General features: G+C 43.1%; 1 non-coding gene across 1 annotated transcript; it reads left to right on the top strand.

The window, feature by feature from the left end:
- The first annotated feature begins 5,327 nt into the window (after positions 1 to 5,327).
- On the top strand, positions 5,328 to 5,399 carry TRNAE-UUC (transfer RNA glutamic acid (anticodon UUC)). Its single transcript has one exon. It is a non-coding gene; the product is annotated as a tRNA-Glu (tRNA).
- The last annotated feature ends 4,024 nt before the right edge of the window (positions 5,400 to 9,423 follow it).

Genomic DNA, 9,423 nt, shown 5'->3' with positions numbered 1-9,423 from the left:
TATTGGGCAAATATGTAAAATATTAAATATAATGGGAGCCAGGTTTCTTAGTACTGAAGAAAGAATTTATGAATATGGAATGAAAGAAAGCTATAAATGTTACACATCTCGGGTTTGACTGCTTACCCTTGGAAAGCCAATAGCTGAGAGACAAGTTGGTTGAAAAGGAAACGTTGGTTTATTCAAGAGGCCAGCAACCTGGGAAGAAGGTGGCTGCTGCTGCTGCTGCTAAGTCACTTCAGTCATGTCCGACTTTGTGTGACCCCATAGACGGCTGCCCACCAGGCTCCCCCATCCCTGGGATTCTCCAGGCAAGAATACTGGAGTGGGTTGCCATTTCCTTCTCCAATGCAGGAAAGTAAAAAGTGAAAGCGAAGTCGCACAGTTGTGTCTGACTCTTAGCGACCCCATGGACTGCAGCCTACCAGGCTCCTCTGTCCATGGGATTTTCCAGGCAAGAGTAATGGAGTGGGTTGCCATTGCCTTCTCTGGGGAATAAGGTGAACTCGTGTCCAAACACCGACTTCAAAGATTCTTCTGGATCCTGAATGGTTTTAAAGGGAGAATCACTGGGGGAAGGGGTCAGAGTCTTCATTTATCTTCCCATGTGTGCAATCTTCCTTCTGATTGGTTCGTGGTGAAGTAACACAGTGGAGCGCCAGGAATATTGCGCTCAGCCTGAAGTTGCCGTCATTCCCCTGGGTAGGGGCCTTAGTTCCTGCAGAAGAACTCAAAGATATTGTTATATATATTCCTTGAAGAAGAGCCAGGACCCTGCCCCATTGCTCCACTATTGTTTTGACAGCTACTTCTTTGTTACTGCATGTCCTCCCTTCCCTGATAAGCAACTGTTTGCATCTGCCCTTTGAGACTCAGGGAAGATCATGGAGGCTGAATGAAACCTATTTATTAAATAAGAAATGGGGTCACAGAAAGGGTTTGTACCCAGGTGGGCCTCACAGGATCCTGCTCAGCTTCATAAAGAACCCTAAGGTGTTGGATTGAATTCAAAATGACTGGGAAATCATCACACACACACACATAGACACCGTAGCTATTTTCATTCAGAGGCTAGAAGTAATGGACACATCAGGTGCCCAGAAGGTCTTGGTTTCTGAATTCCATCCTCCCTTAAGTGAAACCAGGGCTGATTCCTGTGCATGGGCTGGGAAAGTACAAAGTGAGCTAGGAGCCCATTACAGGAAGTGCTCAAAGCACGATGGAAACATGCTGAAAGGACGTGCATAAGCTTCCGCTGGCCAAACCTGGGACTATCTGGGTATCAAAATAAATAATGATGGTAACTGACTGCAAACTATTGGGTCAAATAGAAATCCATGAATCTATGCTAATATAAATGAATGAATAAATAATGATATAATAAGTGGAATAAATAAATAAGTGGGAAATAAAGGACAGGTCTTCCTTATGAAGAATTTCAACTAAATAAGGTTGATAGGGGACTTCCCTGATGGCCCAGTGGTTAAAACTCTGTGCTTCCAATGAAAGGGACATGGGTTTGATTCCTGATTGGGAAGTAAGATCCCACATGCTGTATGCCCTAAAACAAACAAAAACCACTGGTAGACAGAGTAAGTCATCACTTGCCTGTGTTGGTTGATTGTGGCCAGAGTCCTCAGTTTATGCTGAGGCTGATGACTGGGTGTTTCGTGTGAAGCAGCATGTCAGCCTGATCTTAACATATCTTCTGAAACGTATCTATTGATTACATGGAAGGAAATGGAAATTCATTGAACAGAGCCCTGGAAGACACCAAAATTGGCCAGGTCATCAAACGAGCATCACCAGGAAGGGAACCAGTCACATCATGTTCCTCCTGATGTGTTGTGCTGAGCAGAGCACCGCATCTTTTCTGTTACATCCTGAAGGAGATTTAAGAGGCATGACCACTAAATGCAGTGAAGAGTTCTGGATTGGCCCCTGAACTGGATAAGAAAAACAAACAATTGGCAAAAATGGAATGACGTCTATGGATTGGTTGGTAGTGTCTTATAAATGCTGATTACCTGATTTGAATGTTTATCTTGTAGTTACGTAGAAGAAGTTTCTTAAGTGGGGAATATGTACACTGAAGTATTTAGTAGTGATGAGGCATTCTGTCTGCACCTTGCTCTTACATGACTCAAAAAATAATAATGATAATCTCTAAGATCTTGACTTTTACTGGCCACAATCTCAGAGAAGCAGAAATGCAATTCACGATAAAATAAAAAGTCCATTTCAAGGGCATGGTCTTAAGTTGTTTCCAGCCTTGTACTGATGATTGCTGTTCTTTAGCCCAGTGCTCCTTTTTACCCCAGGAAAAGGAGTGTTACCCTTTTAACACTACTTGAACCACTAGGCTGGGTATCCAGTAGGAAATCAAATAGATGAGGGTCACAAAAGTTACACTTTGAGGTGGGAGAAACAGAAAAATTTTGAGTCGTAGATAGTGCCAGGCAATAAAAAGTGCTATGAAGAGAAAGGCAATGGAGTGACGGAGGGTAAGCTCACTTATATTAGGCGCTATTTTACGCTAGGATCAGCTGCTCTGATGCCGTGAATTTTGAACAGAATCCTGAAAGAAGTGAGGGATCTACGTGCACTTTGGGCACACTGGTTATCCTAGAAAGAGAGCATCATAAACGCAATAATCCTGAAGGGCGATTGTATTATATTTGATGTGCTTGGACCATGGCAAAGAAACCATTGAGAATGGAGAGGAGTGAGGGAAAGAAAGAGTGAAAGAGAAGAGATCAGAGAGATGAGAGGTGGGTCAACACTTTGGATTTTATTCTGAGTGACAGGAAAAAAACCTTTGGAGCGTTTGAAGCCGGGAAGTGACATAAAGCTGACAGGCAGACTGCGTGTCTAGCAGTTTGTTCTGACTGTATTGGAGCCAGTATGGAAACGAGGAAAACAAACAGGAGCTATAGCCATAATTCAGAAACAGAAGATGATCTCTTATGCCAAGAAGGTGGTGCTGAACATGCTGAGGAGCAATTGGATTCTTGATATATTTTGAAGATGGAGCAGACAGTATTCTCTGGTGTGTTTGAAATGGAATATGAAGGAAAGAGAATTGCAGAAGCCCTCTACAGTTGGGAGCCTGAGCAACGGCAGAAAGGAGTGGTCATTTTTTGAGATGAGGGAGAGGCGGGAGGAACTGATTGGGATAAGAATCCAGAGTTTACAAACAGGAGCTCTGGATCAACCTAGAGGGGTGAGATGGGGAGGGAGATGAGTTTCAAAAGGGAGGGGATATATGTGTACCTATGGCTGATTCATGTTGAGGTTTGACAGAAAACAGCAATATTCTGTAAAGCAATTATCCTTCAATAAAAAATAAATAAAAGCATCGAGAGTTTAGAATATGTTAGGTTCAAAGTGCCTAGAGATATTAAAATGGCAATTTCATGTAATTTTCCTCAGCTTAAAATTCCAGAAGGAAGATTATTAGTCAAAGCACATGAACAGTTTTCAAGTTATTGACACATACTTTGGATGGCCAAATTGCTTTTCCAGAGGTTGGTCTCACTTCATATACCGTACCCCAGAGTAGGGGGAGTTCCCTAAAGTATTTGCTTGTGAAATATCACCAGAAGACAGTCTAGTGGTGAGCCCATACCTGAGGGGGACTTTCTCCACCAGCCAAACACCCAGGCCAGGTAGAATGAGTGGTTCTCCCCAGGGCTCTTTGGTGTAAGGAGGTTTGCTTATTTTCATTAATGGTAGAGGCAGATTTAACCTAAATGCATGCAATGTGTATGTGTCCAAGTCAAAAGTAAAGAGCAGCCTGTCAGCTGCAAATTGGCACTTGCCGTTGGTACTTGCCATCCCTGGTGGCTCAGATGGTAAAGACTCGGCCTGCAGTGCAGTTCAATCCCTGAATTAGGAAGATGTCCTGGAGGAGGGCATGGCAACCCACTCCAGTATTCTTACCTGGAAAATCCCCATGGACAGAGGAGCCTGGTGGGCTGCAGTCCATGTGGTCACAAAGAACGGAACATGATTGAGCAGCTAAGAATGCACACACCTCTGCTAAGCTGCTAAGTCACTTCAGTCATGTCCGACTCTGTGCGGCCCCATAGATGGCAGCCCACCAGGCTCCCATCCCTGGGACTCTCCAGGCAAGAGCACTGGAGTGGGTTGCCATTTCCTTTTCCAGTGCATGAAAGTGAAAAGTGAAAGTGAAGGCTGTCAGTCGTGCCCGACTCTTCGAGACCCCATGGACTGCAGCCTACCAGGCTCCTCTGCCCATGGGATTTTCCAGGCAAGAGTACCGGAGTGGAGTGCCATTGCCTTCTCCAATAAGGAGAAGATAAGTACGCACACACCTCTACAAGGATTAAATCATGTGCTGTTGCTGACCTTCAGCACTCCCTGAAGTGGGGATCAAAAGTGAGGCAATCCGTGCTGGGGCAGGGATTGGTGGGGGCAGTGAACTGGCCAAACAGGTCTTCAGACAGTTAGATATTTTCAAGAGCTGATTTTGTGAGCTCAATTCTTGTATCTCCTCATATGTAGAAAAGCACTAAAATCCTTCATTGGGACGTCTGCTCCTTGTGACAAGTAGAAACCTTCTGAAAAAAAAAAAAAAAGTCCTCAATTGCACTTACTCTCCTTTCACCAAGCTCACATATATACTGACCTTCCCCTACCTTTTAGGAGCAGTCTCTCAGAGCTATCTGAGATGCTGTCTCCCAGGCTACAGACATCATTTTGCCCCAATAAAACTTAACTCTCAACTCTCACATTGTGCATTTTTTAAGTTGACAAGCCCCAGTAGAAAATGGGAGGATGTCATTTCTTCAAATGCCAGCAAATGAGACTTTATGAAGCCCTCAGCCTTGACACTGCTTTGCTTTAGCATCTTGCCCCTCATATGTGCCGCATATTCAAAGGACACTCTACAGTAGACTTCAAGAAAACAAAGCATTTGAAAGTGCAGTTACTCTACATATGCATGTTTTAGTGGCTTAATAAAAGCTTAATGGGGAAAAGTTTCAATGCACAAGGTTTGATCCATATTGTATTTTTTTAATTTGATTTGATTGATTGATTGATTGCAATTTAAAAGAAATTGATGCCTGTTCAGTTCTTCAGGGTAGGTCTTTTCTTCACAATAAGCTCCTGAATAACTATCCGCATGACTGAAAAGGGGGGAACTCTTTAAAAATATTTTCCACATAAGGGGGGAAGAATTCTCAAAATATAATAGGGGATTCACATTACTTTACATGTGCTGCTAAGCTGCTAAGTTGCTTCAGTCGTGTCCGACTCTGTGAGGGCTAGCATTATTGTTTTAAAAATTCATTTCCTGGGAGTTCCTGGCAGTCCAGTGGTTAGGACTTGGTACTTTCATTGCTATGGCCCAGGTTCAATTCCTGATCAGGAAACTAAGATCTCACAAGCCACAGCACAGCCAGAAAAAAAAAAAAAAAATCCATTTCCTAAGGAGTAACATCCTGTGATACTTGGTATCCTATGGCCTGTCTCAATGATTTTCTTTTTTTTCCATCTTACATTTGCTTGGAGGGGAGATACAATGTGCTGGGCAGAGGCAGAGCTTTGGTAGCAGATGAACCAGACTAGGATCTCAGTCCTGCCACATGGGCAGTTTTCACAGTGCTGAGCCACAATTTTCACTTTGAAACTGGAGTGATTTCACCTCCTCCCAGGACTGGTGGAAGATCCTAAAGGGCTCGTGGAGGATGAGACCCTAAGGGAGGTCAGGACAAGAGGAGTAGAAGGGAACAAGGTCTAGAAACTTTAACGTCCAAAAAACGTTTCAAGAAAGACTGTTTATTGATTTTTTTTTTTTAATGTATAATTGCCTTGTTTGTGTTAAGCTCTGTCCTGAGGAACAGACAGGAGTCCTCCTCTCAAGGAGTTTAGAGTCTAATTTTAGAGATCGACAGATACATCCAAGGGAATTTTGAAGGTAGCGTGTGGTAGTTTTAAAAAAACACACATAAGAAGAATTCAATGAGAGCAAGAAATACTACATAGAAATAAAAAAATAGGGACCAATAAGCCAAGTTTGCACAGATAACCTACAGGGGCCTAGGCTTGCAGAGCTCCTCCTCTAGGACATCCTGTGCTGTGCCTAGTCACTCAGTCGTGTCCAAGTCTTTGCCACCCCGTGGACTGTAGCCCTCCAGGTTCCTCTGTCCATGGGGATTCTCCAGGCAAGAATACTGGAGTGGGTTGCCATGCCCTCCTCCAGAGAATCTTCCCAACCAGGGATCGAACCAGAGTCTCCTGCAGTCTCTTGCATGCTGCAAGTCTGGCTCATGGGGGCATCTGTCAGTGAGATGAATAATAAACAGTAACAAAAGATGCAATTTTTGAATACTTAATATATATGTAGACACTATGAGTTCTAAGTTCTTTATGTAGACTGATTTACTGAATTCTCAGAATGAGCTTAGTCCCATTACAAAAGTGCCTGAGGTAATACGTGTAGCAAGGGCAGAAAGGGACCTTTTGTTATTGGAAGTCTGATCAGTACTGGAAAACCAATTACTGTCTTAAGGGCTATGCTGCTGCCTTGGTATTCTCTCTCTTAGATATCCACCATCTTATTCATGAACTTGACTCTGATCTGTAACCTTACTTCTCATGCCTCTGCCGATTCCTTTGTTCATTTCTGCTCCTATGAAATCACTTTTACCTCCTTCCCACCAGTTTACCCTGCTGCATGGGTGGGCTGTATTGCTTCTCTGAGACCACATACTAACTCTCCAGACAAAGTAGAAGAACTTTTGGAGTCCAGCAGTCCCTTTTGCTGCAAGTACAGCAAATGGAAATGGAAGATTATGGGTACGTGTATTTATTTTGGAGAACGTGCATGAAACTAACACCACTCATTTCTCTGTTCTTTATTCCTTTACTAACTCTCCAAATTTCAGAAGACAATACTTTGCTAATAACTTTTTTATCTCTGTTTTGCTCCTTTGTATCATCAAGTGAGTTCTACTTATTTCAGTCTTTGACACGATTTTGACATTGAGTTTGGCCTTTTTTGCTTTTCTTATTAACCACATCCCCATCCAAACAACTTTATGTCATGAATTTTTTTGGAAAGTCAGCCTAGAAAAACTCACTTGGGACTTGAGCCAAAACCAACAGAAAACTTTTCACTACATCTCTTTTTCTTAATTGTTTTTTATGTGGTTCAATTTTTGTTCTAAACTATTACTTTTCACTGGGTACATTTAAAAATCTGGCGTCTTTTCTTTCTCTGTCCTTTTAAAAATCATCTTGTCCTCTTTTACCAGAAGATTGAAATGGGGGAGGATGTATCTACACATGAAGACATTCAGAGAATTTCATGCTGACTGACCATAACAACTGTGGTCATAAACAGCTGTAAACTGTACTTTGTCAAAATTACCAGAGCAGAGAGGAGGGGAGAGTATCCAGGACAAGGGAGCCTAGCATGCTGCAGTCCATGGGGTCGCTAAGAGTCTTAGTGACTGAACAACAACAACAACAATTTGAAACGATGTTTTTATGAATAATTTCCCTTTTACAGTAAAGCCCATTCCCACAGGGCTGGTAAACAGCAAGCGCCAAAATTGAAGGAGACAGCCTTAGGACTGAAAGGAGCAGGTGTCAGGGTTTTAATCTCAGCCCAGTGTCTAGTTTGATTTTAGGTCGAGACTGTGGGATGATTCATTACTCATTCTGGCATACAGTCGTCCCTCCGAGTCCACGGGGCATTGGTTCCAGGAGCAGGGGCCAAATACCCCAATAGGCGGATGCTCAAGTCCCTAATATAAAGTAGAATAGTACAGTGAATGCAGTTGGTTCCCCAGACCAGCGAGTTTTGAATCTCTAGATTCAAACAACCTGAAGATAGAGAAGGCAGGGTCTTCACTGCTATGGGAGGGTTTTCTCTAGTTTCCGTGAGTGGGAGCTTCCTCTCTAGTTGTAGCGCACGGGCTTTGCATTGTGATGGCTTTGCATTGTGATGGCTTTTCATTGTGATGGCTTTGCACTGTGATGGCTTGTCTTGCAGTGGAGCACATGGGCTCAGTAGTTGTGGCACACTGGACTTAGTTGCCTCAAAGCATATGAAATCTTCCAGGACTGGGGTTCAAACTCCTGTCCTCTGCATGGGCGAGTGGAATCTTAACAACTGGACCACCAGGGAAGTCCCCCACTGGAGACATTTCTGTCCTTTATGTAACCTCTCAGCAGCACTGGACGCAGTCTACAATGCCTTCTGCTTGAGATGCTCTCGCCTTTCTTAATTTCCTCTGAACTACTCTCAGTTTGACGAGTAACTCTTGGGTTCCCTAGGGCTCTGCCCCTGAAGGTTCTTAAAAACCCCACGGGCTGCTGTGGCCCATTTTTCATCATTTTGTACTTTATTTAAGTGATGTTTCCCCAGTTTTAGTATCTTGTCTTCCATGCCTGCTGATAGCTGATGCTTCCTGAATCTATTTTTTTTGAAGCCCCAGACTCATCTCATTGCCTAATTTCCATATCCCTGTTGATGATTAATGGACATCACACAATTCATATGTCAAACTCTGAGCTCCTGATTCTTCCTCTTCCTATGTTCATCGTATAACAAATGGCACCATCACCCACTCATGTACTCAAGCCAGGAGTTGTTCTTCATTCCTTTCTTTTCCTCACAACTGCCCCTCAGCCACCTGTATATCTAAGCCATCAGCCAGTTCCATTAATTCAATCTTAAAAAAAAAAAAAAAAACATAAACCTACCCTCTCCTCTCCATCTCCCCCCCGTTACCACCTTAGTCCAGGTTACCAACCATCTCAGCAAGACTGGGAACTGGGCTAAGGCTTCCCTCCTCCATGGGACTCAACACAGTAATTCAAGTGAATTCTAAGTGTAAATCTGGTTGGGCCACCCCACACCTCACTGAAGGAGTTCATGACTTTGTGAGCCGCCCCTGCCCTTTCCTCAGGCTGGTATCCTCCTCTTATCGCCTCAGCCACACTGGGTTTCTTTTTTTTTGGCCATGCCATGTGGCTTTCAGGACCTTAGTTCTTTAACCAGGGATCAAACCTAGGCCCTTGGCAGTGAGATTGTGGAGTCCTAACCACTGTACCACCAGGGAATTCCCCTGGTTTTTGTTTAGATCCTCAAATGGGGCAAAAAAAAAAAAAAAAGTCCCAGGGCTTCTGTACAAAAGTCCCTGTGTCTAGAATGCTCTTTTCCTTAGCATTCACAGAGCCACTGCTTCTTCTTTTACTTTTTTTTTTTTTTAATTGAAGTATAGTTGATGTACAATGGTGTGCCAATCTCTGCTGAAAGGCAAAGTGACTCAGTTATATACTTTTTTCATATAGACATCTTTTCATATTCCTTTCCATTATGGTTTGTCTCATTATGGTTATTGAATATAATGCTCTGTATTATACAGTAGGACCTTGCTGTTAACC

Source organism: Bos javanicus, chromosome 17 (genome assembly GCF_032452875.1).
Source record: "Bos javanicus breed banteng chromosome 17, ARS-OSU_banteng_1.0, whole genome shotgun sequence".
NCBI classification, from domain to species: Eukaryota; Metazoa; Chordata; class Mammalia; order Artiodactyla; family Bovidae; genus Bos; species Bos javanicus.
The sequence above is the reverse complement of the archived record's forward strand: the minus strand, read 5'-3'. Positions and strand labels throughout refer to the sequence as shown.